The 22048-nt window shown below is 45.4% G+C and overlaps 39 non-coding genes and 1 pseudogene across 39 annotated transcripts; all 40 read right to left on the bottom strand.

Moving 5' to 3' along the window:
- Window positions 1-7: 7 nt before the first annotated feature.
- Window positions 8-201, bottom strand: LOC114779723 (U2 spliceosomal RNA). Its single transcript, XR_003746849.1, has one exon. It is a non-coding gene; the product is annotated as a U2 spliceosomal RNA (small nuclear RNA).
- A 122-nt stretch (window positions 202-323) lies between these two features.
- LOC114779754 (U5 spliceosomal RNA) lies at window positions 324-438 on the bottom strand. The gene has a single exon (XR_003746880.1). It is a non-coding gene; the product is annotated as a U5 spliceosomal RNA (small nuclear RNA).
- A 589-nt stretch (window positions 439-1027) lies between these two features.
- Window positions 1028-1219, bottom strand: LOC114779778 (U2 spliceosomal RNA). The gene has a single exon (XR_003746903.1). It is a non-coding gene; the product is annotated as a U2 spliceosomal RNA (small nuclear RNA).
- A 122-nt stretch (window positions 1220-1341) lies between these two features.
- On the bottom strand, window positions 1342-1455 carry LOC114779727 (U5 spliceosomal RNA). The gene has a single exon (XR_003746853.1). It is a non-coding gene; the product is annotated as a U5 spliceosomal RNA (small nuclear RNA).
- A 595-nt stretch (window positions 1456-2050) lies between these two features.
- Window positions 2051-2241, bottom strand: LOC114779757 (U2 spliceosomal RNA). The gene has a single exon (XR_003746883.1). It is a non-coding gene; the product is annotated as a U2 spliceosomal RNA (small nuclear RNA).
- Window positions 2242-2363: 122 nt separating this feature from the next.
- On the bottom strand, window positions 2364-2477 carry LOC114779728 (U5 spliceosomal RNA). The gene has a single exon (XR_003746854.1). It is a non-coding gene; the product is annotated as a U5 spliceosomal RNA (small nuclear RNA).
- Window positions 2478-3075: 598 nt separating this feature from the next.
- Window positions 3076-3266, bottom strand: LOC114779758 (U2 spliceosomal RNA). Its single transcript, XR_003746884.1, has one exon. It is a non-coding gene; the product is annotated as a U2 spliceosomal RNA (small nuclear RNA).
- A 122-nt stretch (window positions 3267-3388) lies between these two features.
- LOC114779729 (U5 spliceosomal RNA) lies at window positions 3389-3502 on the bottom strand. The gene has a single exon (XR_003746855.1). It is a non-coding gene; the product is annotated as a U5 spliceosomal RNA (small nuclear RNA).
- Window positions 3503-4105: 603 nt separating this feature from the next.
- LOC114779759 (U2 spliceosomal RNA) lies at window positions 4106-4296 on the bottom strand. Its single transcript, XR_003746885.1, has one exon. It is a non-coding gene; the product is annotated as a U2 spliceosomal RNA (small nuclear RNA).
- Window positions 4297-4418: 122 nt separating this feature from the next.
- Window positions 4419-4532, bottom strand: LOC114779730 (U5 spliceosomal RNA). The gene has a single exon (XR_003746856.1). It is a non-coding gene; the product is annotated as a U5 spliceosomal RNA (small nuclear RNA).
- Window positions 4533-4865: 333 nt separating this feature from the next.
- On the bottom strand, window positions 4866-4983 carry LOC114779718 (uncharacterized; annotated as a pseudogene).
- A 146-nt stretch (window positions 4984-5129) lies between these two features.
- LOC114779760 (U2 spliceosomal RNA) lies at window positions 5130-5320 on the bottom strand. Its single transcript, XR_003746886.1, has one exon. It is a non-coding gene; the product is annotated as a U2 spliceosomal RNA (small nuclear RNA).
- A 122-nt stretch (window positions 5321-5442) lies between these two features.
- LOC114779731 (U5 spliceosomal RNA) lies at window positions 5443-5556 on the bottom strand. Its single transcript, XR_003746857.1, has one exon. It is a non-coding gene; the product is annotated as a U5 spliceosomal RNA (small nuclear RNA).
- A 596-nt stretch (window positions 5557-6152) lies between these two features.
- On the bottom strand, window positions 6153-6343 carry LOC114779761 (U2 spliceosomal RNA). Its single transcript, XR_003746887.1, has one exon. It is a non-coding gene; the product is annotated as a U2 spliceosomal RNA (small nuclear RNA).
- A 122-nt stretch (window positions 6344-6465) lies between these two features.
- On the bottom strand, window positions 6466-6579 carry LOC114779732 (U5 spliceosomal RNA). The gene has a single exon (XR_003746858.1). It is a non-coding gene; the product is annotated as a U5 spliceosomal RNA (small nuclear RNA).
- A 585-nt stretch (window positions 6580-7164) lies between these two features.
- LOC114779762 (U2 spliceosomal RNA) lies at window positions 7165-7355 on the bottom strand. Its single transcript, XR_003746888.1, has one exon. It is a non-coding gene; the product is annotated as a U2 spliceosomal RNA (small nuclear RNA).
- Window positions 7356-7477: 122 nt separating this feature from the next.
- LOC114779733 (U5 spliceosomal RNA) lies at window positions 7478-7591 on the bottom strand. The gene has a single exon (XR_003746859.1). It is a non-coding gene; the product is annotated as a U5 spliceosomal RNA (small nuclear RNA).
- Window positions 7592-8191: 600 nt separating this feature from the next.
- On the bottom strand, window positions 8192-8382 carry LOC114779763 (U2 spliceosomal RNA). Its single transcript, XR_003746889.1, has one exon. It is a non-coding gene; the product is annotated as a U2 spliceosomal RNA (small nuclear RNA).
- Window positions 8383-8504: 122 nt separating this feature from the next.
- On the bottom strand, window positions 8505-8618 carry LOC114779734 (U5 spliceosomal RNA). The gene has a single exon (XR_003746860.1). It is a non-coding gene; the product is annotated as a U5 spliceosomal RNA (small nuclear RNA).
- Window positions 8619-9207: 589 nt separating this feature from the next.
- On the bottom strand, window positions 9208-9398 carry LOC114779764 (U2 spliceosomal RNA). The gene has a single exon (XR_003746890.1). It is a non-coding gene; the product is annotated as a U2 spliceosomal RNA (small nuclear RNA).
- A 122-nt stretch (window positions 9399-9520) lies between these two features.
- On the bottom strand, window positions 9521-9634 carry LOC114779735 (U5 spliceosomal RNA). Its single transcript, XR_003746861.1, has one exon. It is a non-coding gene; the product is annotated as a U5 spliceosomal RNA (small nuclear RNA).
- A 593-nt stretch (window positions 9635-10227) lies between these two features.
- On the bottom strand, window positions 10228-10417 carry LOC114779719 (U2 spliceosomal RNA). Its single transcript, XR_003746845.1, has one exon. It is a non-coding gene; the product is annotated as a U2 spliceosomal RNA (small nuclear RNA).
- Window positions 10418-10539: 122 nt separating this feature from the next.
- On the bottom strand, window positions 10540-10653 carry LOC114779736 (U5 spliceosomal RNA). Its single transcript, XR_003746862.1, has one exon. It is a non-coding gene; the product is annotated as a U5 spliceosomal RNA (small nuclear RNA).
- Window positions 10654-11255: 602 nt separating this feature from the next.
- Window positions 11256-11446, bottom strand: LOC114779765 (U2 spliceosomal RNA). The gene has a single exon (XR_003746891.1). It is a non-coding gene; the product is annotated as a U2 spliceosomal RNA (small nuclear RNA).
- Window positions 11447-11568: 122 nt separating this feature from the next.
- On the bottom strand, window positions 11569-11682 carry LOC114779737 (U5 spliceosomal RNA). Its single transcript, XR_003746863.1, has one exon. It is a non-coding gene; the product is annotated as a U5 spliceosomal RNA (small nuclear RNA).
- Window positions 11683-12269: 587 nt separating this feature from the next.
- LOC114779766 (U2 spliceosomal RNA) lies at window positions 12270-12460 on the bottom strand. The gene has a single exon (XR_003746892.1). It is a non-coding gene; the product is annotated as a U2 spliceosomal RNA (small nuclear RNA).
- Window positions 12461-12582: 122 nt separating this feature from the next.
- Window positions 12583-12696, bottom strand: LOC114779738 (U5 spliceosomal RNA). Its single transcript, XR_003746864.1, has one exon. It is a non-coding gene; the product is annotated as a U5 spliceosomal RNA (small nuclear RNA).
- A 604-nt stretch (window positions 12697-13300) lies between these two features.
- Window positions 13301-13491, bottom strand: LOC114779767 (U2 spliceosomal RNA). The gene has a single exon (XR_003746893.1). It is a non-coding gene; the product is annotated as a U2 spliceosomal RNA (small nuclear RNA).
- A 122-nt stretch (window positions 13492-13613) lies between these two features.
- On the bottom strand, window positions 13614-13727 carry LOC114779739 (U5 spliceosomal RNA). The gene has a single exon (XR_003746865.1). It is a non-coding gene; the product is annotated as a U5 spliceosomal RNA (small nuclear RNA).
- Window positions 13728-14313: 586 nt separating this feature from the next.
- Window positions 14314-14504, bottom strand: LOC114779768 (U2 spliceosomal RNA). The gene has a single exon (XR_003746894.1). It is a non-coding gene; the product is annotated as a U2 spliceosomal RNA (small nuclear RNA).
- Window positions 14505-14626: 122 nt separating this feature from the next.
- Window positions 14627-14740, bottom strand: LOC114779740 (U5 spliceosomal RNA). The gene has a single exon (XR_003746866.1). It is a non-coding gene; the product is annotated as a U5 spliceosomal RNA (small nuclear RNA).
- A 587-nt stretch (window positions 14741-15327) lies between these two features.
- LOC114779725 (U2 spliceosomal RNA) lies at window positions 15328-15526 on the bottom strand. The gene has a single exon (XR_003746851.1). It is a non-coding gene; the product is annotated as a U2 spliceosomal RNA (small nuclear RNA).
- Window positions 15527-18006: 2480 nt separating this feature from the next.
- Window positions 18007-18195, bottom strand: LOC114779726 (U2 spliceosomal RNA). Its single transcript, XR_003746852.1, has one exon. It is a non-coding gene; the product is annotated as a U2 spliceosomal RNA (small nuclear RNA).
- Window positions 18196-18317: 122 nt separating this feature from the next.
- Window positions 18318-18431, bottom strand: LOC114779741 (U5 spliceosomal RNA). Its single transcript, XR_003746867.1, has one exon. It is a non-coding gene; the product is annotated as a U5 spliceosomal RNA (small nuclear RNA).
- Window positions 18432-19019: 588 nt separating this feature from the next.
- LOC114779769 (U2 spliceosomal RNA) lies at window positions 19020-19210 on the bottom strand. The gene has a single exon (XR_003746895.1). It is a non-coding gene; the product is annotated as a U2 spliceosomal RNA (small nuclear RNA).
- Window positions 19211-19332: 122 nt separating this feature from the next.
- On the bottom strand, window positions 19333-19446 carry LOC114779742 (U5 spliceosomal RNA). The gene has a single exon (XR_003746868.1). It is a non-coding gene; the product is annotated as a U5 spliceosomal RNA (small nuclear RNA).
- Window positions 19447-20034: 588 nt separating this feature from the next.
- On the bottom strand, window positions 20035-20225 carry LOC114779770 (U2 spliceosomal RNA). Its single transcript, XR_003746896.1, has one exon. It is a non-coding gene; the product is annotated as a U2 spliceosomal RNA (small nuclear RNA).
- Window positions 20226-20348: 123 nt separating this feature from the next.
- LOC114779743 (U5 spliceosomal RNA) lies at window positions 20349-20462 on the bottom strand. The gene has a single exon (XR_003746869.1). It is a non-coding gene; the product is annotated as a U5 spliceosomal RNA (small nuclear RNA).
- A 588-nt stretch (window positions 20463-21050) lies between these two features.
- Window positions 21051-21241, bottom strand: LOC114779772 (U2 spliceosomal RNA). The gene has a single exon (XR_003746897.1). It is a non-coding gene; the product is annotated as a U2 spliceosomal RNA (small nuclear RNA).
- A 122-nt stretch (window positions 21242-21363) lies between these two features.
- LOC114779744 (U5 spliceosomal RNA) lies at window positions 21364-21477 on the bottom strand. Its single transcript, XR_003746870.1, has one exon. It is a non-coding gene; the product is annotated as a U5 spliceosomal RNA (small nuclear RNA).
- Window positions 21478-22048: the final 571 nt, after the last annotated feature.

Here is a 22048-nt window from a genome sequence, read left to right on the forward strand (position 1 = left end):
ACAACAGAGAAAGTGCACCGCTCCCCAGAGGCACTGCAATACTGGGTCGATGCGTGGAGCGGAATGGAGCAGCTCCTTTGCCGACTCCCCTGTTCTAAAAATCCGCTTATATGTAGTCCCCCCGCTGGGGGACGTATCAGATATTAAACTGATAAGAACAGATACTACACTTTGATCTTAGCCAAAAGGCCGAGAAGCGATAACCTGAAAAAGGCGCCGTGGCGTGCCATTCTCGGAACGTGTGTGGTATTTGCTGGATGGTGCGCGTATACGTAGCGCACAACACACCACGTTTTCTTAAGTATTCTTTGAACCCATCGTGTAGCTCTGTCAAAACAGAGCCCCCCAAAAATATTGTGAGCTTGTTGACGCCCCTCTCCACGGAAATCTTTAGTAAAAGGCGAAAGATTTGTACGTGATGAAGAGAAGCCCAAGCGACAACAACAGGGCCGTAAAGGTGGAGAGTGTCTCTTGTGTGTTTGGTGCTGAATTAGGTGCGTCGCACCTTAAGGCCGATGGCCGGACAACCCCGCCCTTTATCACATTCAGCTCCAGCCCTATTCCCACAGTTAAGCCAGTGAACGACTGTCGAACGATTGTCACAGAGCAGGCACGGACACGAAAACCAAAGAGCAGCTTGTAAAAAAAAAAAAGAAGAAAAAAGGCGGGAAAACGTAACAAAGACTAAAAATACCTCTTAACTAACTTTGAAAAAAAGCTGACAAGGCAATGTAAAAAACTTCATTTTGAAAACGTTTCTCAATAGCTGTAACACCTGGTTTTCACAGGCAGTCTCCCATCCAAGTACTAACCAAGCCCAAGCCTTCTTAGCTTCCAAGATCAGACAAGATCGGGCGTTCTTCTGCTGGTATGGCCGTAAGCAACCCCTGCTTGAAAATCTTGGACTTTTAAACAAAAGGCGCTTGAAAACATATCAAGGAATAAAAAACTTGCCTTTGAATGTCAAAAACATGATGGAGAAAAGGCAACAAGTTGGAGTGGTAAGTTTTTATTTGCAACACAACAGAGAAAGTGCACCGCTCCCAGAGGCACTGCAATACTGGGTCGATGCGTGGAGCGGATGGAGCAAGCTCCTTTGCCGACTCCCTGTTCTAAAAATCCGCTTAATATGTAGTCCCCCCGCTGGGGGACGTATCAGATATTAAACTGATAAGAACAGATACTACACTTGATCTTAGCCAAAAGGCCGAGAAGCGATAACCTGAAAAAGGCGCCGTGGCGTGCCATTCTCGGAACGTGTGCGGTATTTGCTGGATGGTGCGCGTATACGTAGCGCACAACACACCACGTTTTCTTAAGTATTCTTTGAACCCATCGTGTAGCTCTGTCAAAACAGAGCCCCCAAAAATATTGTGAGCTTGTTGACGCCCCTCTCCACGGAAATCTTTAGTAAAAGGCGAAAGATTTGTACGTGATGAAGAGAAGCCCAAGCGACAACAACAGGGCCGTAAAGGTGGAGAGTGTCTCTTGTGTGTTTGGTGCTGACATCAGGGTGCGTCGCACCTTAAGGCCGAGGGCCGGACAACCCCGCCTAATCAATTCAGCTCCACCCTATTCCACAGTTAAGCCAGTGAACGACTGTCGAACGATTGTCACAGAGCAGGCACGGACACGAAAACCAAAGAGCAGCTTGTAAAAAAAAAAAAAAAAAAAAAAGAAGAAAAAAGGCGGGAAAACGTAACAAAGACTAAAAATACCTCTTAACTAACTTTGAAAAAAAGCTGACAAGGCAATGTAAAAAACTTCATTTTGAAAACGTTTCTCAATAGCTGTAACACCTGGTTTTCACAGGCAGTCTCCCATCCAAGTACTAACCAAGCCCAAGCCTTCTTAGCTTCCAAGATCAGACAGATCGGGCGTTCTTCTGCTGGTATGGCCGTAAGCAACCCTGCTTGAAAATCTTGGACTTTTAAACAAAAAGGCGCTTGAAAACATATCAAGGAATAAAAAACTTGCCTTTGAATGTCAAAAACATGATGGAGAAAAGGCAACAAGTTGGAGTGGTAAGTTTTTATTTGCAACACAACAGAGAAAGTGCACCGCTCCCAGAGGCACTGCAATACTGGGTCGATGCGTGGAGCGGATGGAGCAAGCTCCTTTGCCGACTCCCTGTTCTAAAAATCCGCTTAATATGTAGTCCCCCGCTGGGGGACGTATCAGATATTAAACTGATAAGAACAGATACTACACTTGATCTTAGCCAAAAGGCCGAGAAGCGATAACCTGAAAAAGGCGCCGTGGCGTGCCATTCTCGGAACGTGTGCGGTATTTGCTGGATGGTGCGCGTATACGTAGCGCACAACACACCACGTTTTCTTAAGTATTCTTTGAACCCATCGTGTAGCTCTGTCAAAACAGAGCCCCCAAAAATATTGTGAGCTTGTTGACGCCCCTCTCCACGGAAATCTTTAGTAAAAGGCGAAAGATTTGTACGTGATGAAGAGAAGCCCAAGCGACAACAACAGGGCCGTAAAGGTGGAGAGTGTCTCTTGTGTGTTTGGTGCTGACATCAGGGTGCGTCGCACCTTAAGGCCGAGGGCCGGACAACCCCGCCTTATCAATTCAGCTCCACCCTATTCCACAGTTAAGCCAGTGAACGACTGTCGAACGATTGTCACAGAGCAGGCACGGACACGAAAACCAAAGAGCAGCTTGTAAAAAAAAAAAAAAAAAAAAAAGAAGAAAAAAAGGCGGGAAAACGTAACAAAGACTAAAAATACCTCTTAACTAACTTTGAAAAAAAGCTGACAAGGCAATGTAAAAAACTTCATTTTGAAAACGTTTCTCAATAGCTGTAACACCTGGTTTTCACAGGCAGTCTCCCATCCAAGTACTAACCAAGCCCAAGCCTTCTTAGCTTCCAAGATCAGACAAGATCGGGCGTTCTTCTGCTGGTATGGCCGTAAGCAACCCCTGCTTGAAAATCTTGGACTTTTAAACAAAAAGGCGCTTGAAAACATATCAAGGAATAAAAAACTTGCCTTTGAATGTCAAAAACATGATGGAGAAAAGGCAACAAGTTGGAGTGGTAAGTTTTTATTTGCAACACAACAGAGAAAGTGCACCGCTCCCAGAGGCACTGCAATACTGGGTCGATGCGTGGAGCGGATGGAGCAAGCTCCTTTGCCGACTCCCTGTTCTAAAAATCCGCTTAATATGTAGTCCCCCGCTGGGGGACGTATCAGATATTAAACTGATAAGAACAGATACTACACTTGATCTTAGCCAAAAGGCCGAGAAGCGATAACCTGAAAAAGGCGCCGTGGCGTGCCATTCTCGGAACGTGTGCGGTATTTGCTGGATGGTGCGCGTATACGTAGCGCACAACACACCACGTTTTCTTAAGTATTCTTTGAACCCATCGTGTAGCTCTGTCAAAACAGAGCCCCCAAAAATATTGTGAGCTTGTTGACGCCCCTCTCCACGGAAATCTTTAGTAAAAGGCGAAAGATTTGTACGTGATGAAGAGAAGCCCAAGCGACAACAACAGGGCCGTAAAGGTGGAGAGTGTCTCTTGTGTGTTTGGTGCTGACATCAGGGTGCGTCGCACCTTAAGGCCGAGGGCCGGACAACCCCGCCTTATCAATTCAGCTCCACCCTATTCCACAGTTAAGCCAGTGAACGACTGTCGAACGATTGTCACAGAGCAGGCACGGACACGAAAACCAAAGAGCAGCTTGTAAAAAAAAAAAAAAAAAAAAAAAAAAAGAAGAAAAAAGGCGGGGAAAACGTAACAAAGACTAAAAATACCTCTTAACTAACTTTGAAAAAAAGCTGACAAGGCAATGTAAAAAACTTCATTTTGAAAACGTTTCTCAATAGCTGTAACACCTGGTTTTCACAGGCAGTCTCCCATCCAAGTACTAACCAAGCCCAAGCCTTCTTAGCTTCCAAGATCAGACAAGATCGGGCGTTCTTCTGCTGGTATGGCCGTAAGCAACCCCTGCTTGAAAATCTTGGACTTTTAAACAAAAAGGCGCTTGAAAACATATCAAGGAATAAAAAACTTGCCTTTGAATGTCAAAAACATGATGGAGAAAAGGCAACAAGTTGGAGTGGTAAGTTTTTATTTGCAACACAACAGAGAAAGTGCACCGCTCCCAGAGGCACTGCAATACTGGGTCGATGCGTGGAGCGGATGGAGCAAGCTCCTTTGCCGACTCCCTGTTCTAAAAATCCGCTTAATATGTAGTCCCCCGCTGGGGGACGTATCAGATATTAAACTGATAAGAACAGATACTACACTTGATCTTAGCCAAAAGGCCGAGAAGCGATAACCTGAAAAAGGCGCCGTGGCGTGCCATTCTCGGAACGTGTGCGGTATTTGCTGGATGGTGCGCGTATACGTAGCGCACAACACACCACGTTTTCTTAAGTATTCTTTGAACCCATCGTGTAGCTCTGTCAAAACAGAGCCCCCAAAAATATTGTGAGCTTGTTGACGCCCCTCTCCACGGAAATCTTTAGTAAAAGGCGAAAGATTTGTACGTGATGAAGAGAAGCCCAAGCGACAACAACAGGGCCGTAAAGGTGGAGAGTGTCTCTTGTGTGTTTGGTGCTGACATCAGGGTGCGTCGCACCTTAAGGCCGAGGGCCGGACAACCCCGCCTAATCAATTCAGCTCCACCCTATTCCACAGTTAAGCCAGTGAACGACTGTCGAACGATTGTCACAGAGCAGGCACGGACACGAAAACCAAAGAGCAGCTTGTAAAAAAAAAAAAAAAAAAAAAAGAAGAAAAAAGGCGGGAAAACGTAACAAAGACTAAAAATACCTCTTAACTAACTTTGAAAAAAAGCTGACAAGGCAATGTAAAAAACTTCATTTTGAAAACGTTTCTCAATAGCTGTAACACCTGGTTTTCACAGGCAGTCTCCCATCCAAGTACTAACCAGGCCCAAGCCTTCTTAGCTTCCAAGATCAGACAAGATCGGGCGTTCTTCTGCTGGTATGGCCGTAAGCAACCCCTGCTTGAAAATCTTGGACTTTTAAACAAAAAGGCGCTTGAAAACATATCAAGGAATAAAAAACTTGCCTTTGAATGTCAAAAACATGATGGAGAAAAGGCAACAAGTTGGAGTGGTAAGTTTTTATTTGCAACACAACAGAGAAAGTGCACCGCTCCCAGAGGCACTGCAATACTGGGTCGATGCGTGGAGCGGATGGAGCAAGCTCCTTTGCCGACTCCCTGTTCTAAAAATCCGCTTAATATGTAGTCCCCCGCTGGGGGACGTATCAGATATTAAACTGATAAGAACAGATACTACACTTGATCTTAGCCAAAAGGCCGAGAAGCGATAACCTGAAAAAGGCGCCGTGGCGTGCCATTCTCGGAACGTGTGCGGTATTTGCTGGATGGTGCGCGTATACGTAGCGCACAACACACCACGTTTTCTTAAGTATTCTTTGAACCCATCGTGTAGCTCTGTCAAAACAGAGCCCCCAAAAATATTGTGAGCTTGTTGACGCCCCTCTCCACGGAAATCTTTAGTAAAAGGCGAAAGATTTGTACGTGATGAAGAGAAGCCCAAGCGACAACAACAGGGCCGTAAAGGTGGAGAGTGTCTCTTGTGTGTTTGGTGCTGACATCAGGGTGCGTCGCACCTTAAGGCCGAGGGCCGGACAACCCCGCCTTATCAATTCAGCTCCACCCTATTCCACAGTTAAGCCAGTGAACGACTGTCGAACGATTGTCACAGAGCAGGCACGGACACGAAAACCAAAGAGCAGCTTGTAAAAAAAAAAAAAAAAAAAAAGAAGAAAAAAGGCGGGAAAACGTAACAAAGACTAAAAATACCTCTTAACTAACTTTGAAAAAAAGCTGACAAGGCAATGTAAAAAACTTCATTTTGAAAACGTTTCTCAATAGCTGTAACACCTGGTTTTCACAGGCAGTCTCCCATCCAAGTACTAACCAAGCCCAAGCCTTCTTAGCTTCCAAGATCAGACAAGATCGGGCGTTCTTCTGCTGGTATGGCCGTAAGCAACCCCTGCTTGAAAATCTTGGACTTTTAAACAAAAAGGCGCTTGAAAACATATCAAGGAATAAAAAACTTGCCTTTGAATGTCAAAAACATGATGGAGAAAAGGCAACAAGTTGGAGTGGTAAGTTTTTATTTGCAACACAACAGAGAAAGTGCACCGCTCCCAGAGGCACTGCAATACTGGGTCGATGCGTGGAGCGGATGGAGCAAGCTCCTTTGCCGACTCCCTGTTCTAAAAATCCGCTTAATATGTAGTCCCCCGCTGGGGGACGTATCAGATATTAAACTGATAAGAACAGATACTACACTTGATCTTAGCCAAAAGGCCGAGAAGCGATAACCTGAAAAAGGCGCCGTGGCGTGCCATTCTCGGAACGTGTGCGGTATTTGCTGGATGGTGCGCGTATACGTAGCGCACAACACACCACGTTTTCTTAAGTATTCTTTGAACCCATCGTGTAGCTCTGTCAAAACAGAGCCCCCAAAAATATTGTGAGCTTGTTGACGCCCCTCTCCACGGAAATCTTTAGTAAAAGGCGAAAGATTTGTACGTGATGAAGAGAAGCCCAAGCGACAACAACAGGGCCGTAAAGGTGGAGAGTGTCTCTTGTGTGTTTGGTGCTGACATCAGGGTGCGTCGCACCTTAAGGCCGAGGGCCGGACAACCCCGCCTTATCAATTCAGCTCCACCCTATTCCACAGTTAAGCCAGTGAACGACTGTCGAACGATTGTCACAGAGCAGGCACGGACACGAAAACCAAAGAGCAGCTTGTAAAAAAAAAAAAGAAGAAAAAAGGCGGGAAAACGTAACAAAGACTAAAAATACCTCTTAACTAACTTTGAAAAAAAGCTGACAAGGCAATGTAAAAAACTTCATTTTGAAAACGTTTCTCAATAGCTGTAACACCTGGTTTTCACAGGCAGTCTCCCATCCAAGTACTAACCAAGCCCAAGCCTGCTTAGCTTCCAAGATCAGACAAGATCGGGTTCTTCTGCTGGTATGGCCGTAAGCAACCCCTGCTTGAAAATCTTGGACTTTTAAACAAAAAGGCGCTTGAAAACATATCAAGGAATAAAAAACTTGCCTTTGAATGTCAAAAACATGATGGAGAAAAGGCAACAAGTTGGAGTGGTAAGTTTTTATTTGCAACACAACAGAGAAAGTGCACCGCTCCCAGAGGCACTGCAATACTGGGTCGATGCGTGGAGCGGATGGAGCAAGCTCCTTTGCCGACTCCCTGTTCTAAAAATCCGCTTAATATGTAGTCCCCCGCTGGGGGACGTATCAGATATTAAACTGATAAGAACAGATACTACACTTGATCTTAGCCAAAAGGCCGAGAAGCGATAACCTGAAAAAGGCGCCGTGGCGTGCCATTCTCGGAACGTGTGCGGTATTTGCTGGATGGTGCGCGTATACGTAGCGCACAACACACCACGTTTTCTTAAGTATTCTTTGAACCCATCGTGTAGCTCTGTCAAAACAGAGCCCCCAAAAATATTGTGAGCTTGTTGACGCCCCTCTCCACGGAAATCTTTAGTAAAAGGCGAAAGATTTGTACGTGATGAAGAGAAGCCCAAGCGACAACAACAGGGCCGTAAAGGTGGAGAGTGTCTCTTGTGTGTTTGGTGCTGACATCAGGGTGCGTCGCACCTTAAGGCCGAGGGCCGGACAACCCCGCCTTATCAATTCAGCTCCACCCTATTCCACAGTTAAGCCAGTGAACGACTGTCGAACGATTGTCACAGAGCAGGCACGGACACGAAAACCAAAGAGCAGCTTGTAAAAAAAAAAAAAAAAAAAAAAAAAGAAGAAAAAAGGCGGGAAAACGTAACAAAGACTAAAAATACCTCTTAACTAACTTTGAAAAAAAGCTGACAAGGCAATGTAAAAAACTTCATTTTGAAAACGTTTCTCAATAGCTGTAACACCTGGTTTTCACAGGCAGTCTCCCATCCAAGTACTAACCAAGCCCAAGCCTTCTTAGCTTCCAAGATCAGACAAGATCGGGCGTTCTTCTGCTGGTATGGCCGTAAGCAACCCCTGCTTGAAAATCTTGGACTTTTAAACAAAAAGGCGCTTGAAAACATATCAAGGAATAAAAAACTTGCCTTTGAATGTCAAAAACATGATGGAGAAAAGGCAACAAGTTGGAGTGGTAAGTTTTTATTTGCAACACAACAGAGAAAGTGCACCGCTCCCAGAGGCACTGCAATACTGGGTCGATGCGTGGAGCGGATGGAGCAAGCTCCTTTGCCGACTCCCTGTTCTAAAAATCCGCTTAATATGTAGTCCCCCGCTGGGGGACGTATCAGATATTAAACTGATAAGAACAGATACTACACTTGATCTTAGCCAAAAGGCCGAGAAGCGATAACCTGAAAAAGGCGCCGTGGCGTGCCATTCTCGGAACGTGTGCGGTATTTGCTGGATGGTGCGCGTATACGTAGCGCACAACACACCACGTTTTCTTAAGTATTCTTTGAACCCATCGTGTAGCTCTGTCAAAACAGAGCCCCCAAAAATATTGTGAGCTTGTTGACGCCCCTCTCCACGGAAATCTTTAGTAAAAGGCGAAAGATTTGTACGTGATGAAGAGAAGCCCAAGCGACAACAACAGGGCCGTAAAGGTGGAGAGTGTCTCTTGTGTGTTTGGTGCTGACATCAGGGTGCGTCGCACCTTAAGGCCGAGGGCCGGACAACCCCGCCTTATCAATTCAGCTCCACCCTATTCCACAGTTAAGCCAGTGAACGACTGTCGAACGATTGTCACAGAGCAGGCACGGACACGAAAACCAAAGAGCAGCTTGTAAAAAAAAAAAAGAAGAAAAAAAAGAAGAAAAAAGGCGGGAAAACGTAACAAAGACTAAAAATACCTCTTAACTAACTTTGAAAAAAAGCTGACAAGGCAATGTAAAAAACTTCATTTTGAAAACGTTTCTCAATAGCTGTAACACCTGGTTTTCACAGGCAGTCTCCCATCCAAGTACTAACCAGGCCCAAGCCTTCTTAGCTTCCAAGATCAGACATTCTTCTGCTGGTATGGCCGTAAGCAACCCCTGCTTGAAAATCTTGGACTTTTAAACAAAAAGGCGCTTGAAAACATATCAAGGAATAAAAAACTTGCCTTTGAATGTCAAAAACATGATGGAGAAAAGGCAACAAGTTGGAGTGGTAAGTTTTTATTTGCAACACAACAGAGAAAGTGCACCGCTCCCAGAGGCACTGCAATACTGGGTCGATGCGTGGAGCGGATGGAGCAAGCTCCTTTGCCGACTCCCTGTTCTAAAAATCCGCTTAATATGTAGTCCCCCGCTGGGGGACGTATCAGATATTAAACTGATAAGAACAGATACTACACTTGATCTTAGCCAAAAGGCCGAGAAGCGATAACCTGAAAAAGGCGCCGTGGCGTGCCATTCTCGGAACGTGTGTGGTATTTGCTGGATGGTGCGCGTATACGTAGCGCACAACACACCACGTTTTCTTAAGTATTCTTTGAACCCATCGTGTAGCTCTGTCAAAACAGAGCCCCCAAAAATATTGTGAGCTTGTTGACGCCCCTCTCCACGGAAATCTTTAGTAAAAGGCGAAAGATTTGTACGTGATGAAGAGAAGCCCAAGCGACAACAACAGGGCCGTAAAGGTGGAGAGTGTCTCTTGTGTGTTTGGTGCTGACATCAGGGTGCGTCGCACCTTAAGGCCGAGGGCCGGACAACCCCGCCTAATCAATTCAGCTCCACCCTATTCCACAGTTAAGCCAGTGAACGACTGTCGAACGATTGTCACAGAGCAGGCACGGACACGAAAACCAAAGAGCAGCTTGTAAAAAAAAAAAAAAAAAAAAAAGAAGAAAAAAGGCGGGAAAACGTAACAAAGACTAAAAATACCTCTTAACTAACTTTGAAAAAAAGCTGACAAGGCAATGTAAAAAACTTCATTTTGAAAACGTTTCTCAATAGCTGTAACACCTGGTTTTCACAGGCAGTCTCCCATCCAAGTACTAACCAGGCCCAAGCCTTCTTAGCTTCCAAGATCAGAAGATCGGGTTCTTCTGCTGGTATGGCCGTAAGCAACCCCTGCTTGAAAATCTTGGACTTTTAAACAAAAAGGCGCTTGAAAACATATCAAGGAATAAAAAACTTGCCTTTGAATGTCAAAAACATGATGGAGAAAAGGCAACAAGTTGGAGTGGTAAGTTTTTATTTGCAACACAACAGAGAAAGTGCACCGCTCCCAGAGGCACTGCAATACTGGGTCGATGCGTGGAGCGGATGGAGCAAGCTCCTTTGCCGACTCCCTGTTCTAAAATCCGCTTAATATGTAGTCCCCCGCTGGGGGACGTATCAGATATTAAACTGATAAGAACAGATACTACACTTGATCTTAGCCAAAAGGCCGAGAAGCGATAACCTGAAAAAGGCGCCGTGGCGTGCCATTCTCGGAACGTGTGTGGTATTTGCTGGATGGTGCGCGTATACGTAGCGCACAACACACCACGTTTTCTTAAGTATTCTTTGAACCCATCGTGTAGCTCTGTCAAAACAGAGCCCCCAAAAATATTGTGAGCTTGTTGACGCCCCTCTCCACGGAAATCTTTAGTAAAAGGCGAAAGATTTGTACGTGATGAAGAGAAGCCCAAGCGACAACAACAGGGCCGTAAAGGTGGAGAGTGTCTCTTGTGTGTTTGGTGCTGACATCAGGGTGCGTCGCACCTTAAGGCCGAGGGCCGGACAACCCCGCCTTATCAATTCAGCTCCACCCTATTCCACAGTTAAGCCAGTGAACGACTGTCGAACGATTGTCACAGAGCAGGCACGGACACGAAAACCAAAGAGCAGCTTGTAAAAAAAAAAAAAAAAAAAAAAAAAAAGAAGAAAAAAGGCGGGAAAACGTAACAAAGACTAAAAATACCTCTTAACTAACTTTGAAAAAAAGCTGACAAGGCAATGTAAAAAACTTCATTTTGAAAACGTTTCTCAATAGCTGTAACACCTGGTTTTCACAGGCAGTCTCCCATCCAAGTACTAACCAAGCCCAAGCCTTCTTAGCTTCCAAGATCAGACAAGATCGGGCGTTCTTCTGCTGGTATGGCCGTAAGCAACCCCTGCTTGAAAATCTTGGACTTTTAAACAAAAAGGCGCTTGAAAACATATCAAGGAATAAAAAACTTGCCTTTGAATGTCAAAAACATGATGGAGAAAAGGCAACAAGTTGGAGTGGTAAGTTTTTATTTGCAACACAACAGAGAAAGTGCACCGCTCCCAGAGGCACTGCAATACTGGGTCGATGCGTGGAGCGGATGGAGCAAGCTCCTTTGCCGACTCCCTGTTCTAAAAATCCGCTTAATATGTAGTCCCCCGCTGGGGGACGTATCAGATATTAAACTGATAAGAACAGATACTACACTTGATCTTAGCCAAAAGGCCGAGAAGCGATAACCTGAAAAAGGCGCCGTGGCGTGCCATTCTCGGAACGTGTGCGGTATTTGCTGGATGGTGCGCGTATACGTAGCGCACAACACACCACGTTTTCTTAAGTATTCTTTGAACCCATCGTGTAGCTCTGTCAAAACAGAGCCCCCAAAAATATTGTGAGCTTGTTGACGCCCCTCTCCACGGAAATCTTTAGTAAAAGGCGAAAGATTTGTACGTGATGAAGAGAAGCCCAAGCGACAACAACAGGGCCGTAAAGGTGGAGAGTGTCTCTTGTGTGTTTGGTGCTGACATCAGGGTGCGTCGCACCTTAAGGCCGAGGGCCGGACAACCCCGCCTTATCAATTCAGCTCCACCCTATTCCACAGTTAAGCCAGTGAACGACTGTCGAACGATTGTCACAGAGCAGGCACGGACACGAAAACCAAAGAGCAGCTTGTAAAAAAAAAAAGAAGAAAAAAAGAAGAAAAAAGGCGGGAAAACGTAACAAAGACTAAAAATACCTCTTAACTAACTTTGAAAAAAAGCTGACAAGGCAATGTAAAAAACTTCATTTTGAAAACGTTTCTCAATAGCTGTAACACCTGGTTTTCACAGGCAGTCTCCCATCCAAGTACTAACCAGGCCCAAGCCTTCTTAGCTTCCAAGATCAGACGTTCTTCTGCTGGTATGGCCGTAAGCAACCCCTGCTTGAAAATCTTGGACTTTTAAACAAAAAGGCGCTTGAAAACATATCAAGGAATAAAAAACTTGCCTTTGAATGTCAAAAACATGATGGAGAAAAGGCAACAAGTTGGAGTGGTAAGTTTTTATTTGCAACACAACAGAGAAAGTGCACCGCTCCCAGAGGCACTGCAATACTGGGTCGATGCGTGGAGCGGATGGAGCAAGCTCCTTTGCCGACTCCCTGTTCTAAAAATCCGCTTAATATGTAGTCCCCCGCTGGGGGACGTATCAGATATTAAACTGATAAGAACAGATACTACACTTGATCTTAGCCAAAAGGCCGAGAAGCGATAACCTGAAAAAGGCGCCGTGGCGTGCCATTCTCGGAACGTGTGTGGTATTTGCTGGATGGTGCGCGTATACGTAGCGCACAACACACCACGTTTTCTTAAGTATTCTTTGAACCCATCGTGTAGCTCTGTCAAAACAGAGCCCCCAAAAATATTGTGAGCTTGTTGACGCCCCTCTCCACGGAAATCTTTAGTAAAAGGCGAAAGATTTGTACGTGATGAAGAGAAGCCCAAGCGACAACAACAGGGCCGTAAAGGTGGAGAGTGTCTCTTGTGTGTTTGGTGCTGACATCAGGGTGCGTCGCACCTTAAGGCCGAGGGCCGGACAACCCCGCCTTATCAATTCAGCTCCACCCTATTCCACAGTTAAGCCAGTGAACGACTGTCGAACGATTGTCACAGAGCAGGCACGGACACGAAAACCAAAGAGCAGCTTGTAAAAAAAAAAAAAAAAAAAAAAAAAAAAAGAAGAAAAAAGGCGGGAAAACGTAACAAAGACTAAAAATACCTCTTAACTAACTTTGAAAAAAAGCTGACAAGGCAATGTAAAAAACTTCATTTTGAAAACGTTTCTCAATAGCTGTAACACCTGGTTTTCACAGGCAGTCTCCCATCCAAGTACTAACCAAGCCCAAGCCTTCTTAGCTTCCAAGATCAGACAAGATCGGGCGTTCTTCTGCTGGTATGGCCGTAAGCAACCCCTGCTTGAAAATCTTGGACTTTTAAACAAAAAGGCGCTTGAAAACATATCAAGGAATAAAAAACTTGCCTTTGAATGTCAAAAACATGATGGAGAAAAGGCAACAAGTTGGAGTGGTAAGTTTTTATTTGCAACACAACAGAGAAAGTGCACCGCTCCCAGAGGCACTGCAATACTGGGTCGATGCGTGGAGCGGATGGAGCAAGCTCCTTTGCCGACTCCCTGTTCTAAAAATCCGCTTAATATGTAGTCCCCCGCTGGGGGACGTATCAGATATTAAACTGATAAGAACAGATACTACACTTGATCTTAGCCAAAAGGCCGAGAAGCGATAACCTGAAAAAGGCGCCGTGGCGTGCCATTCTCGGAACGTGTGCGGTATTTGCTGGATGCTGCGCGTATACGTAGCGCACAACACACCACGTTTTCTTAAGTATTCTTTGAACCCATCGTGTAGCTCTGTCAAAACAGAGCCCCCAAAAATATTGTGAGCTTGTTGACGCCCCTCTCCACGGAAATCTTTAGTAAAAGGCGAAAGATTTGTACGTGATGAAGAGAAGCCCAAGCGACAACAACAGGGCCGTAAAGGTGGAGAGTGTCTCTTGTGTGTTTGGTGCTGACATCAGGGTGCGTCGCACCTTAAGGCCGAGGGCCGGACAACCCCGCCTTATCAATTCAGCTCCACCCTATTCCACAGTTAAGCCAGTGAACGACTGTCGAACGATTGTCACAGAGCAGGCACGGACACGAAAACCAAAGAGCAGCTTGTAAAAAAAAAAAGAAGAAAAAAGAAGAAAAAAGGCGGGAAAACGTAACAAAGACTAAAAATACCTCTTAACTAACTTTGAAAAAAAGCTGACAAGGCAATGTAAAAAACTTCATTTTGAAAACGTTTCTCAATAGCTGTAACACCTGGTTTTCACAGGCAGTCTCCCATCCAAGTACTAACCAGGCCCAAGCCTTCTTAGCTTCCAAGATCAGACGTTCTTCTGCTGGTATGGCCGTAAGCAACCCCTGCTTGAAAATCTTGGACTTTTAAACAAAAAGGCGCTTGAAAACATATCAAGGAATAAAAAACTTGCCTTTGAATGTCAAAAACATGATGGAGAAAAGGCAACAAGTTGGAGTGGTAAGTTTTTATTTGCAACACAACAGAGAAAGTGCACCGCTCCCAGAGGCACTGCAATACTGGGTCGATGCGTGGAGCGGATGGAGCAAGCTCCTTTGCCGACTCCCTGTTCTAAAAATCCGCTTAATATGTAGTCCCCCGCTGGGGGACGTATCAGATATTAAACTGATAAGAACAGATACTACACTTGATCTTAGCCAAAAGGCCGAGAAGCGATAACCTGAAAAAGGCGCCGTGGCGTGCCATTCTCGGAACGTGTGCGGTATTTGCTGGATGGTGCGCGTATACGTAGCGCACAACACACCACGTTTTCTTAAGTATTCTTTGAACCCATCGTGTAGCTCTGTCAAAACAGAGCCCCCAAAAATATTGTGAGCTTGTTGACGCCCCTCTCCACGGAAATCTTTAGTAAAAGGCGAAAGATTTGTACGTGATGAAGAGAAGCCCAAGCGACAACAACAGGGCCGTAAAGGTGGAGAGTGTCTCTTGTGTGTTTGGTGCTGACATCAGGGTGCGTCGCACCTTAAGGCCGAGGGCCGGACAACCCCGCCTTATCAATTCAGCTCCACCCTATTCCACAGTTAAGCCAGTGAACGACTGTCGAACGATTGTCACAGAGCAGGCACGGACACGAAAACCAAAGAGCAGCTTGTAAAAAAAAAAAAGAAGAAAAAAAGAAGAAAAAAGGCGGGAAAACGTAACAAAGACTAAAAATACCTCTTAACTAACTTTGAAAAAAAGCTGACAAGGCAATGTAAAAACTTCATTTTGAAAACGTTTCTCAATAGCTGTAACACCTGGTTTTCACAGGCAGTCTCCCATCCAAGTACTAACCAGGCCCAAGCCTTCTTAGCTTCCAAGATCAGACGTTCTTCTGCTGGTATGGCCGTAAGCAACCCCTGCTTGAAAATCTTGGACTTTTAAACAAAAAGGCGCTTGAAAACATATCAAGGAATAAAAAACTTGCCTTTGAATGTCAAAAACATGATGGAGAAAAGGCAACAAGTTGGAGTGGTAAGTTTTTATTTGCAACACAACAGAGAAAGTGCACCGCTCCCAGAGGCACTGCAATACTGGGTCGATGCGTGGAGCGGATGGAGCAAGCTCCTTTGCCGACTCCCTGTTCTAAAAATCCGCTTAATATGTAGTCCCCCGCTGGGGGACGTATCAGATATTAAACTGATAAGAACAGATTTTTTTTTTTTTTTTCTTTTCAATTACTCTTTATTGAAAACATTTCATACAAGACAACACAAAAAACAACACACTTATAACAACACATTCCTAGATTAAAACTCTCCCATCCACACCCATCCCGCAAACATATCCCCCAAAACCTCCAACAAAATCCAACAAAGAGTCCTACTACATAAGTCCCAAGATTTCCTCCTTCAAATCAATCCCAAGACACTCAAAAACAAAATAAGACCAAACAAATAAATAAATAAATAAATAAAAAAAAAAGTGAAGGATCCCACCTGGCCCATCACCAGGGCACCACAGTCCTCGCCTCAGTGTGTCCTCTGCGTGTGCTGCCAAAATGTCTCTCGAAATAAAACTCTACCTAAAAAAAATGTGAAAAAGGGACCAGAAGAGAGACCCTCCAACTGGTCCACACAACCTCCACCACCAAATTTCAAACTATGCTAAGCAAATATATAGAACCATGCAATAAGTAAATTAAAAGAACCTCGAAGCGACAACCTTCTCCATGTACAGTTTTTTTTTTTTTTTTTTTTCCCCCATTTTTTATGACTAATAAATATAAATAATTAAAAATATCACACCAATCCACACCTTGAATAAATAAATAAATCAAAAAATCAAAAAATAATCAAACACTTTAAAAATAGGTGCACACGGTTTTAAATAGTCACATCAGTCCATTTAATCCTTTTTTTTTTTTTTATATATATATTTACCTAAAAAGTCCACACACCAAAGAAAATTAAATAAATAAACAAATACCAAACCCCACACAAAGTGAAATTAGAAGGCACTCAGTTTTACTTTTTGAGATTAAAACGTAAATGCAGCCACCACTCACCTTGAGGACAAAGGGCAACAATGGTCTGGACGTCACAAAAACGGCAAATGGGCTACAAGCCCAGAAGGGCGTGCCACCTAACTTTAACCTCTTCGTAGCCCAAGCTCATGACGTCCATCCCAATCCCGCAAGCGAGACCATTCATAAAACAATCCCTAAATAAAATTATAAAATCCCAGCCATAAAACCCCTTTTCACCCTACCACACCATCCGCCAACTCAATCAGCCTCCGGAGACCCTCGTCGATACAATCCAATTGTTGCCTTTCTTCTCCAATAACTCTGGGTCCTTCCTGAGACTGATTGGACCGACAGGAAAAGGATGGAACGGGTAAAAATCCTACTACCTCTGGCAGTGGGACACTTATTGCATGCATGGTATTTTTTTTCTCGGCCTTTACTTGGCAAGGCCCCGGCTGGGGAAAGGGCCTCTACTGATGCTTCAGCCTCCCTTCTACCTTGCTTTACCATAGTGTTATTCTTCATTTCCCCTTTTCTCTTAGGGGGCCTGGTTGCCGGGGTCTCTGGAGCCACAGCCGACCCTGCATCCTTGGTAGGTGTAAGATTCTGGATCCCCTGCGGCTGACTCCAAACCTCTTCAGGAAAAGGCGAATCCACCAAAGCATCAGAGTAGAGAGGTTTATACTTGGAGCAGGCCCGGGCCAGATGATCGTCACCACCGCAGATCCTGCAGCGGCGTGGCCCGGTACAGTCTTTGGCCATGTGGCCCTTGTCCAAGCAGTTTCTACACCTCATGTTTGTACAGGCGTCGGCTGTGTGGCCCCTACCCAGGCAAAGTTTACAGAAGGGAGGCTGCTGCGGATAAAAAAGGTATCCCTTGTTCCCCTCAATGTTAAAATACCCCGGTGGGTGGCACAACCCGTCTGGAGCCGAGGGATCAGGACGTAGCCGGGCCTGGAACTGGCGTCTCCCATTCCAGATGCCCAGCTCGTCCCGCATCTCACGATGGCCAGGCTGAAGATCGGCGAACTGCTGTAGAAATTTCCTGACGGTCTCGGCAGGTAAGAAGGGGTTGAAGACGTGGACGGTGATTATCTTTTTGTCCGCCCACCAGAGTTGTTCCAGAATGTAATCCTTCAACCCCTCCTCTTTCTTCTCTTTGCATACCTCCAGCAAGGTTGTGAATCTTCCATCTGCGAGGACGGTAACATCAATGAAGCGCTGGGGACCATTCCTCTGTACACAGACGATGTCGCTCGCCTTCAAGGTTAGGACTCCGAACAGGACCTCCCTGATAAACGGGACTCTTTCAGGGAAGCCCTGGGGGTCTACACCCCTCCACCGAAACCTTAGTGTGTTCCTCATCCTTGTAACTGGTACCTCGGTGGAGGTGCTGCCTCTGGTCTGAGACCCCCGGTTGTCCGGAGCCCTGGCCCCAGTCTGGTGGGGAGCGGGCACCTCTACGACAGGATGTACTTCCTCCGTCACTTCTTCTTCTTCTATTACTTTCAGTGTCCCATCCTTCTCCTTTAATGAAAGGGTGGGCTGGTCCCGCTCCCGAATGGTCCCCACTTCTTTACTTTCCCCCGTCCTCGCTGACTGGGCTTTAGCTGGAGGCATGCCACCTGCTCGTCCCGCCAGGTTTTTCGTCGTTATTGTCGCCGTCTTCTTCCTGGCCTTGGCTCCAGGCTCCATCTTTGGGGTGGGGGGGGTGCAGAGCCCTAAAAAGGGCTCCACAAGTGCTATAGCCTTTGAAAGGCTTTTGGGTAAAAAGTGCTGGGTGTTGGGGCTAAAAGAAAAAAACTAATCTCGGTGGTGCCCCATACACCGCACGACTCCCACCGAGAACTGATAAGAACAGATACTACACTTGATCTTAGCCAAAAGGCCGAGAAGCGATAACCTGAAAAAGGCGCCGTGGCGTGCCATTCTCGGAACGTGTGTGGTATTTGCTGGATGGTGCGCGTATACGTAGCGCACAACACACCACGTTTTCTTAAGTATTCTTTGAACCCATCGTGTAGCTCTGTCAAAACAGAGCCCCCAAAAATATTGTGAGCTTGTTGACGCCCCTCTCCACGGAAATCTTTAGTAAAAGGCGAAAGATTTGTACGTGATGAAGAGAAGCCCAAGCGACAACAACAGGGCCGTAAAGGTGGAGAGTGTCTCTTGTGTGTTTGGTGCTGACATCAGGGTGCGTCGCACCTTAAGGCCGAGGGCCGGACAACCCCGCCTTATCAATTCAGCTCCACCCTATTCCACAGTTAAGCCAGTGAACGACTGTCGAACGATTGTCACAGAGCAGGCACGGACACGAAAACCAAAGAGCAGCTTGTAAAAAAAAAAAAAAGAAAAAAAGAAGAAAAAAGGGCGGGAAAACGTAACAAAGACTAAAAATACCTCTTAACTAACTTTGAAAAAAAGCTGACAAGGCAATGTAAAAAACTTCATTTTGAAAACGTTTCTCAATAGCTGTAACACCTGGTTTTCACAGGCAGTCTCCCATCCAAGTACTAACCAGGCCCAAGCCTTCTTAGCTTCCAAGATCAGACGTTCTTCTGCTGGTATGGCCGTAAGCAACCCCTGCTTGAAAATCTTGGACTTTTAAACAAAAAGGCGCTTGAAAACATATCAAGGAATAAAAAACTTGCCTTTGAATGTCAAAAACATGATGGAGAAAAGGCAACAAGTTGGAGTGGTAAGTTTTTATTTGCAACACAACAGAGAAAGTGCACCGCTCCCAGAGGCACTGCAATACTGGGTCGATGCGTGGAGCGGATGGAGCAAGCTCCTTTGCCGACTCCCTGTTCTAAAAATCCGCTTAATATGTAGTCCCCCGCTGGGGGACGTATCAGATATTAAACTGATAAGAACAGATACTACACTTGATCTTAGCCAAAAGGCCGAGAAGCGATAACCTGAAAAAGGCGCCGTGGCGTGCCATTCTCGGAACGTGTGTGGTATTTGCTGGATGGTGCGCGTATACGTAGCGCACAACACACCACGTTTTCTTAAGTATTCTTTGAACCCATCGTGTAGCTCTGTCAAAACAGAGCCCCCAAAAATATTGTGAGCTTGTTGACGCCCCTCTCCACGGAAATCTTTAGTAAAAGGCGAAAGATTTGTACGTGATGAAGAGAAGCCCAAGCGACAACAACAGGGCCGTAAAGGTGGAGAGTGTCTCTTGTGTGTTTGGTGCTGACATCAGGGTGCGTCGCACCTTAAGGCCGAGGGCCGGACAACCCCGCCTTATCAATTCAGCTCCACCCTATTCCACAGTTAAGCCAGTGAACGACTGTCGAACGATTGTCACAGAGCAGGCACGGACACGAAAACCAAAGAGCAGCTTGTAAAAAAAAAAAAGAAGAAAAAAAGAAGAAAAAAGGCGGGAAAACGTAACAAAGACTAAAAATACCTCTTAACTAACTTTGAAAAAAAGCTGACAAGGCAATGTAAAAAACTTCATTTTGAAAACGTTTCTCAATAGCTGTAACACCTGGTTTTCACAGGCAGTCTCCCATCCAAGTACTAACCAGGCCCAAGCCTTCTTAGCTTCCAAGATCAGACGTTCTTCTGCTGGTATGGCCGTAAGCAACCCCTGCTTGAAAATCTTGGACTTTTAAACAAAAAGGCGCTTGAAAACATATCAAGGAATAAAAAACTTGCCTTTGAATGTCAAAAACATGATGGAGAAAAGGCAACAAGTTGGAGTGGTAAGTTTTTATTTGCAACACAACAGAGAAAGTGCACCGCTCCCAGAGGCACTGCAATACTGGGTCGATGCGTGGAGCGGATGGAGCAAGCTCCTTTGCCGACTCCCTGTTCTAAAAATCCGCTTAATATGTAGTCCCCCGCTGGGGGACGTATCAGATATTAAACTGATAAGAACAGATACTACACTTGATCTTAGCCAAAAGGCCGAGAAGCGATAACCTGAAAAAGGCGCCGTGGCGTGCCATTCTCGGAACGTGTGCTGGTATTTGCTGGATGGTGCGCGTATACGTAGCGCACAACACACCACGTTTTCTTAAGTATTCTTTGAACCCATCGTGTAGCTCTGTCAAAACAGAGCCCCCAAAAATATTGTGAGCTTGTTGACGCCCCTCTCCACGGAAATCTTTAGTAAAAGGCGAAAGATTTGTACGTGATGAAGAGAAGCCCAAGCGACAACAACAGGGCCGTAAAGGTGGAGAGTGTCTCTTGTGTGTTTGGTGCTGACATCAGGGTGCGTCGCACCTTAAGGCCGAGGGCCGGACAACCCCGCCTTATCAATTCAGCTCCACCCTATTCCACAGTTAAGCCAGTGAACGACTGTCGAACGATTGTCACAGAGCAGGCACGGACACGAAAACCAAAGAGCAGCTTGTAAAAAAAAAAAAGAAGAAAAAAAAGAAGAAAAAAGGCGGGAAAACGTAACAAAGACTAAAATACCTCTTAACTAACTTTGAAAAAAAGCTGACAAGGCAATGTAAAAAACTTCATTTTGAAAACGTTTCTCAATAGCTGTAACACCTGGTTTTCACAGGCAGTCTCCCATCCAAGTACTAACCAGGCCCAAGCCTTCTTAGCTTCCAAGATCAGACGTTCTTCTGCTGGTATGGCCGTAAGCAACCCCTGCTTGAAAATCTTGGACTTTTAAACAAAAAGGCGCTTGAAAACATATCAAGGAATAAAAAACTTGCCTTTGAATGTCAAAAACATGATGGAGAAAAGGCAACAAGTTGGAGTGGTAAGTTTTTATTTGCAACACAACAGAGAAAGTGCACCGCTCCCAGAGGCACTGCAATACTGGGTCGATGCGTGGAGCGGATGGAGCAAGCTCCTTTGCCGACTCCCTGTTCTAAAAATCCGCTTAATATGTAGTCCCCCGCTGGGGGACGTATCAGATATTAAACTGATAAGAACAGATACTACACTTGATCTTAGCCAAAAGGCCGAGAAGCGATAACCTGAAAAAGGCGCCGTGGCGTGCCATTCTCGGAACGTGTGTGGTATTTGCTGGATGGTGCGCGTATACGTAGCGCACAACACACCACGTTTTCTTAAGTATTCTTTGAACCCATCGTGTAGCTCTGTCAAAACAGAGCCCCCAAAAATATTGTGAGCTTGTTGACGCCCCTCTCCACGGAAATCTTTAGTAAAAGGCGAAAGATTTGTACGTGATGAAGAGAAGCCCAAGCGACAACAACAGGGCCGTAAAGGTGGAGAGTGTCTCTTGTGTGTTTGGTGCTGACATCAGGGTGCGTCGCACCTTAAGGCCGAGGGCCGGACAACCCCGCCTTATCAATTCAGCTCCACCCTATTCCACAGTTAAGCCAGTGAACGACTGTCGAACGATTGTCACAGAGCAGGCACGGACACGAAAACCAAAGAGCAGCTTGTAAAAAAAAAAAAGAAGAAAAAAAGAAGAAAAAAGGCGGGAAAACGTAACAAAGACTAAAAATACCTCTTAACTAACTTTGAAAAAAAGCTGACAAGGCAATGTAAAAAACTTCATTTTGAAAACGTTTCTCAATAGCTGTAACACCTGGTTTTCACAGGCAGTCTCCCATCCAAGTACTAACCAGGCCCAAGCCTTCTTAGCTTCCAAGATCAGACGTTCTTCTGCTGGTATGGCCGTAAGCAACCCCTGCTTGAAAATCTTGGACTTTTAAACAAAAAGGCGCTTGAAAACATATCAAGGAATAAAAAACTTGCCTTTGAATGTCAAAAACATGATGGAGAAAAGGCAACAAGTTGGAGTGGTAAGTTTT

This window comes from Denticeps clupeoides, unplaced genomic scaffold (genome assembly GCF_900700375.1).
Source record: "Denticeps clupeoides unplaced genomic scaffold, fDenClu1.1, whole genome shotgun sequence".
In the NCBI taxonomy this organism is placed as follows: Eukaryota; Metazoa; Chordata; class Actinopteri; order Clupeiformes; family Denticipitidae; genus Denticeps; species Denticeps clupeoides.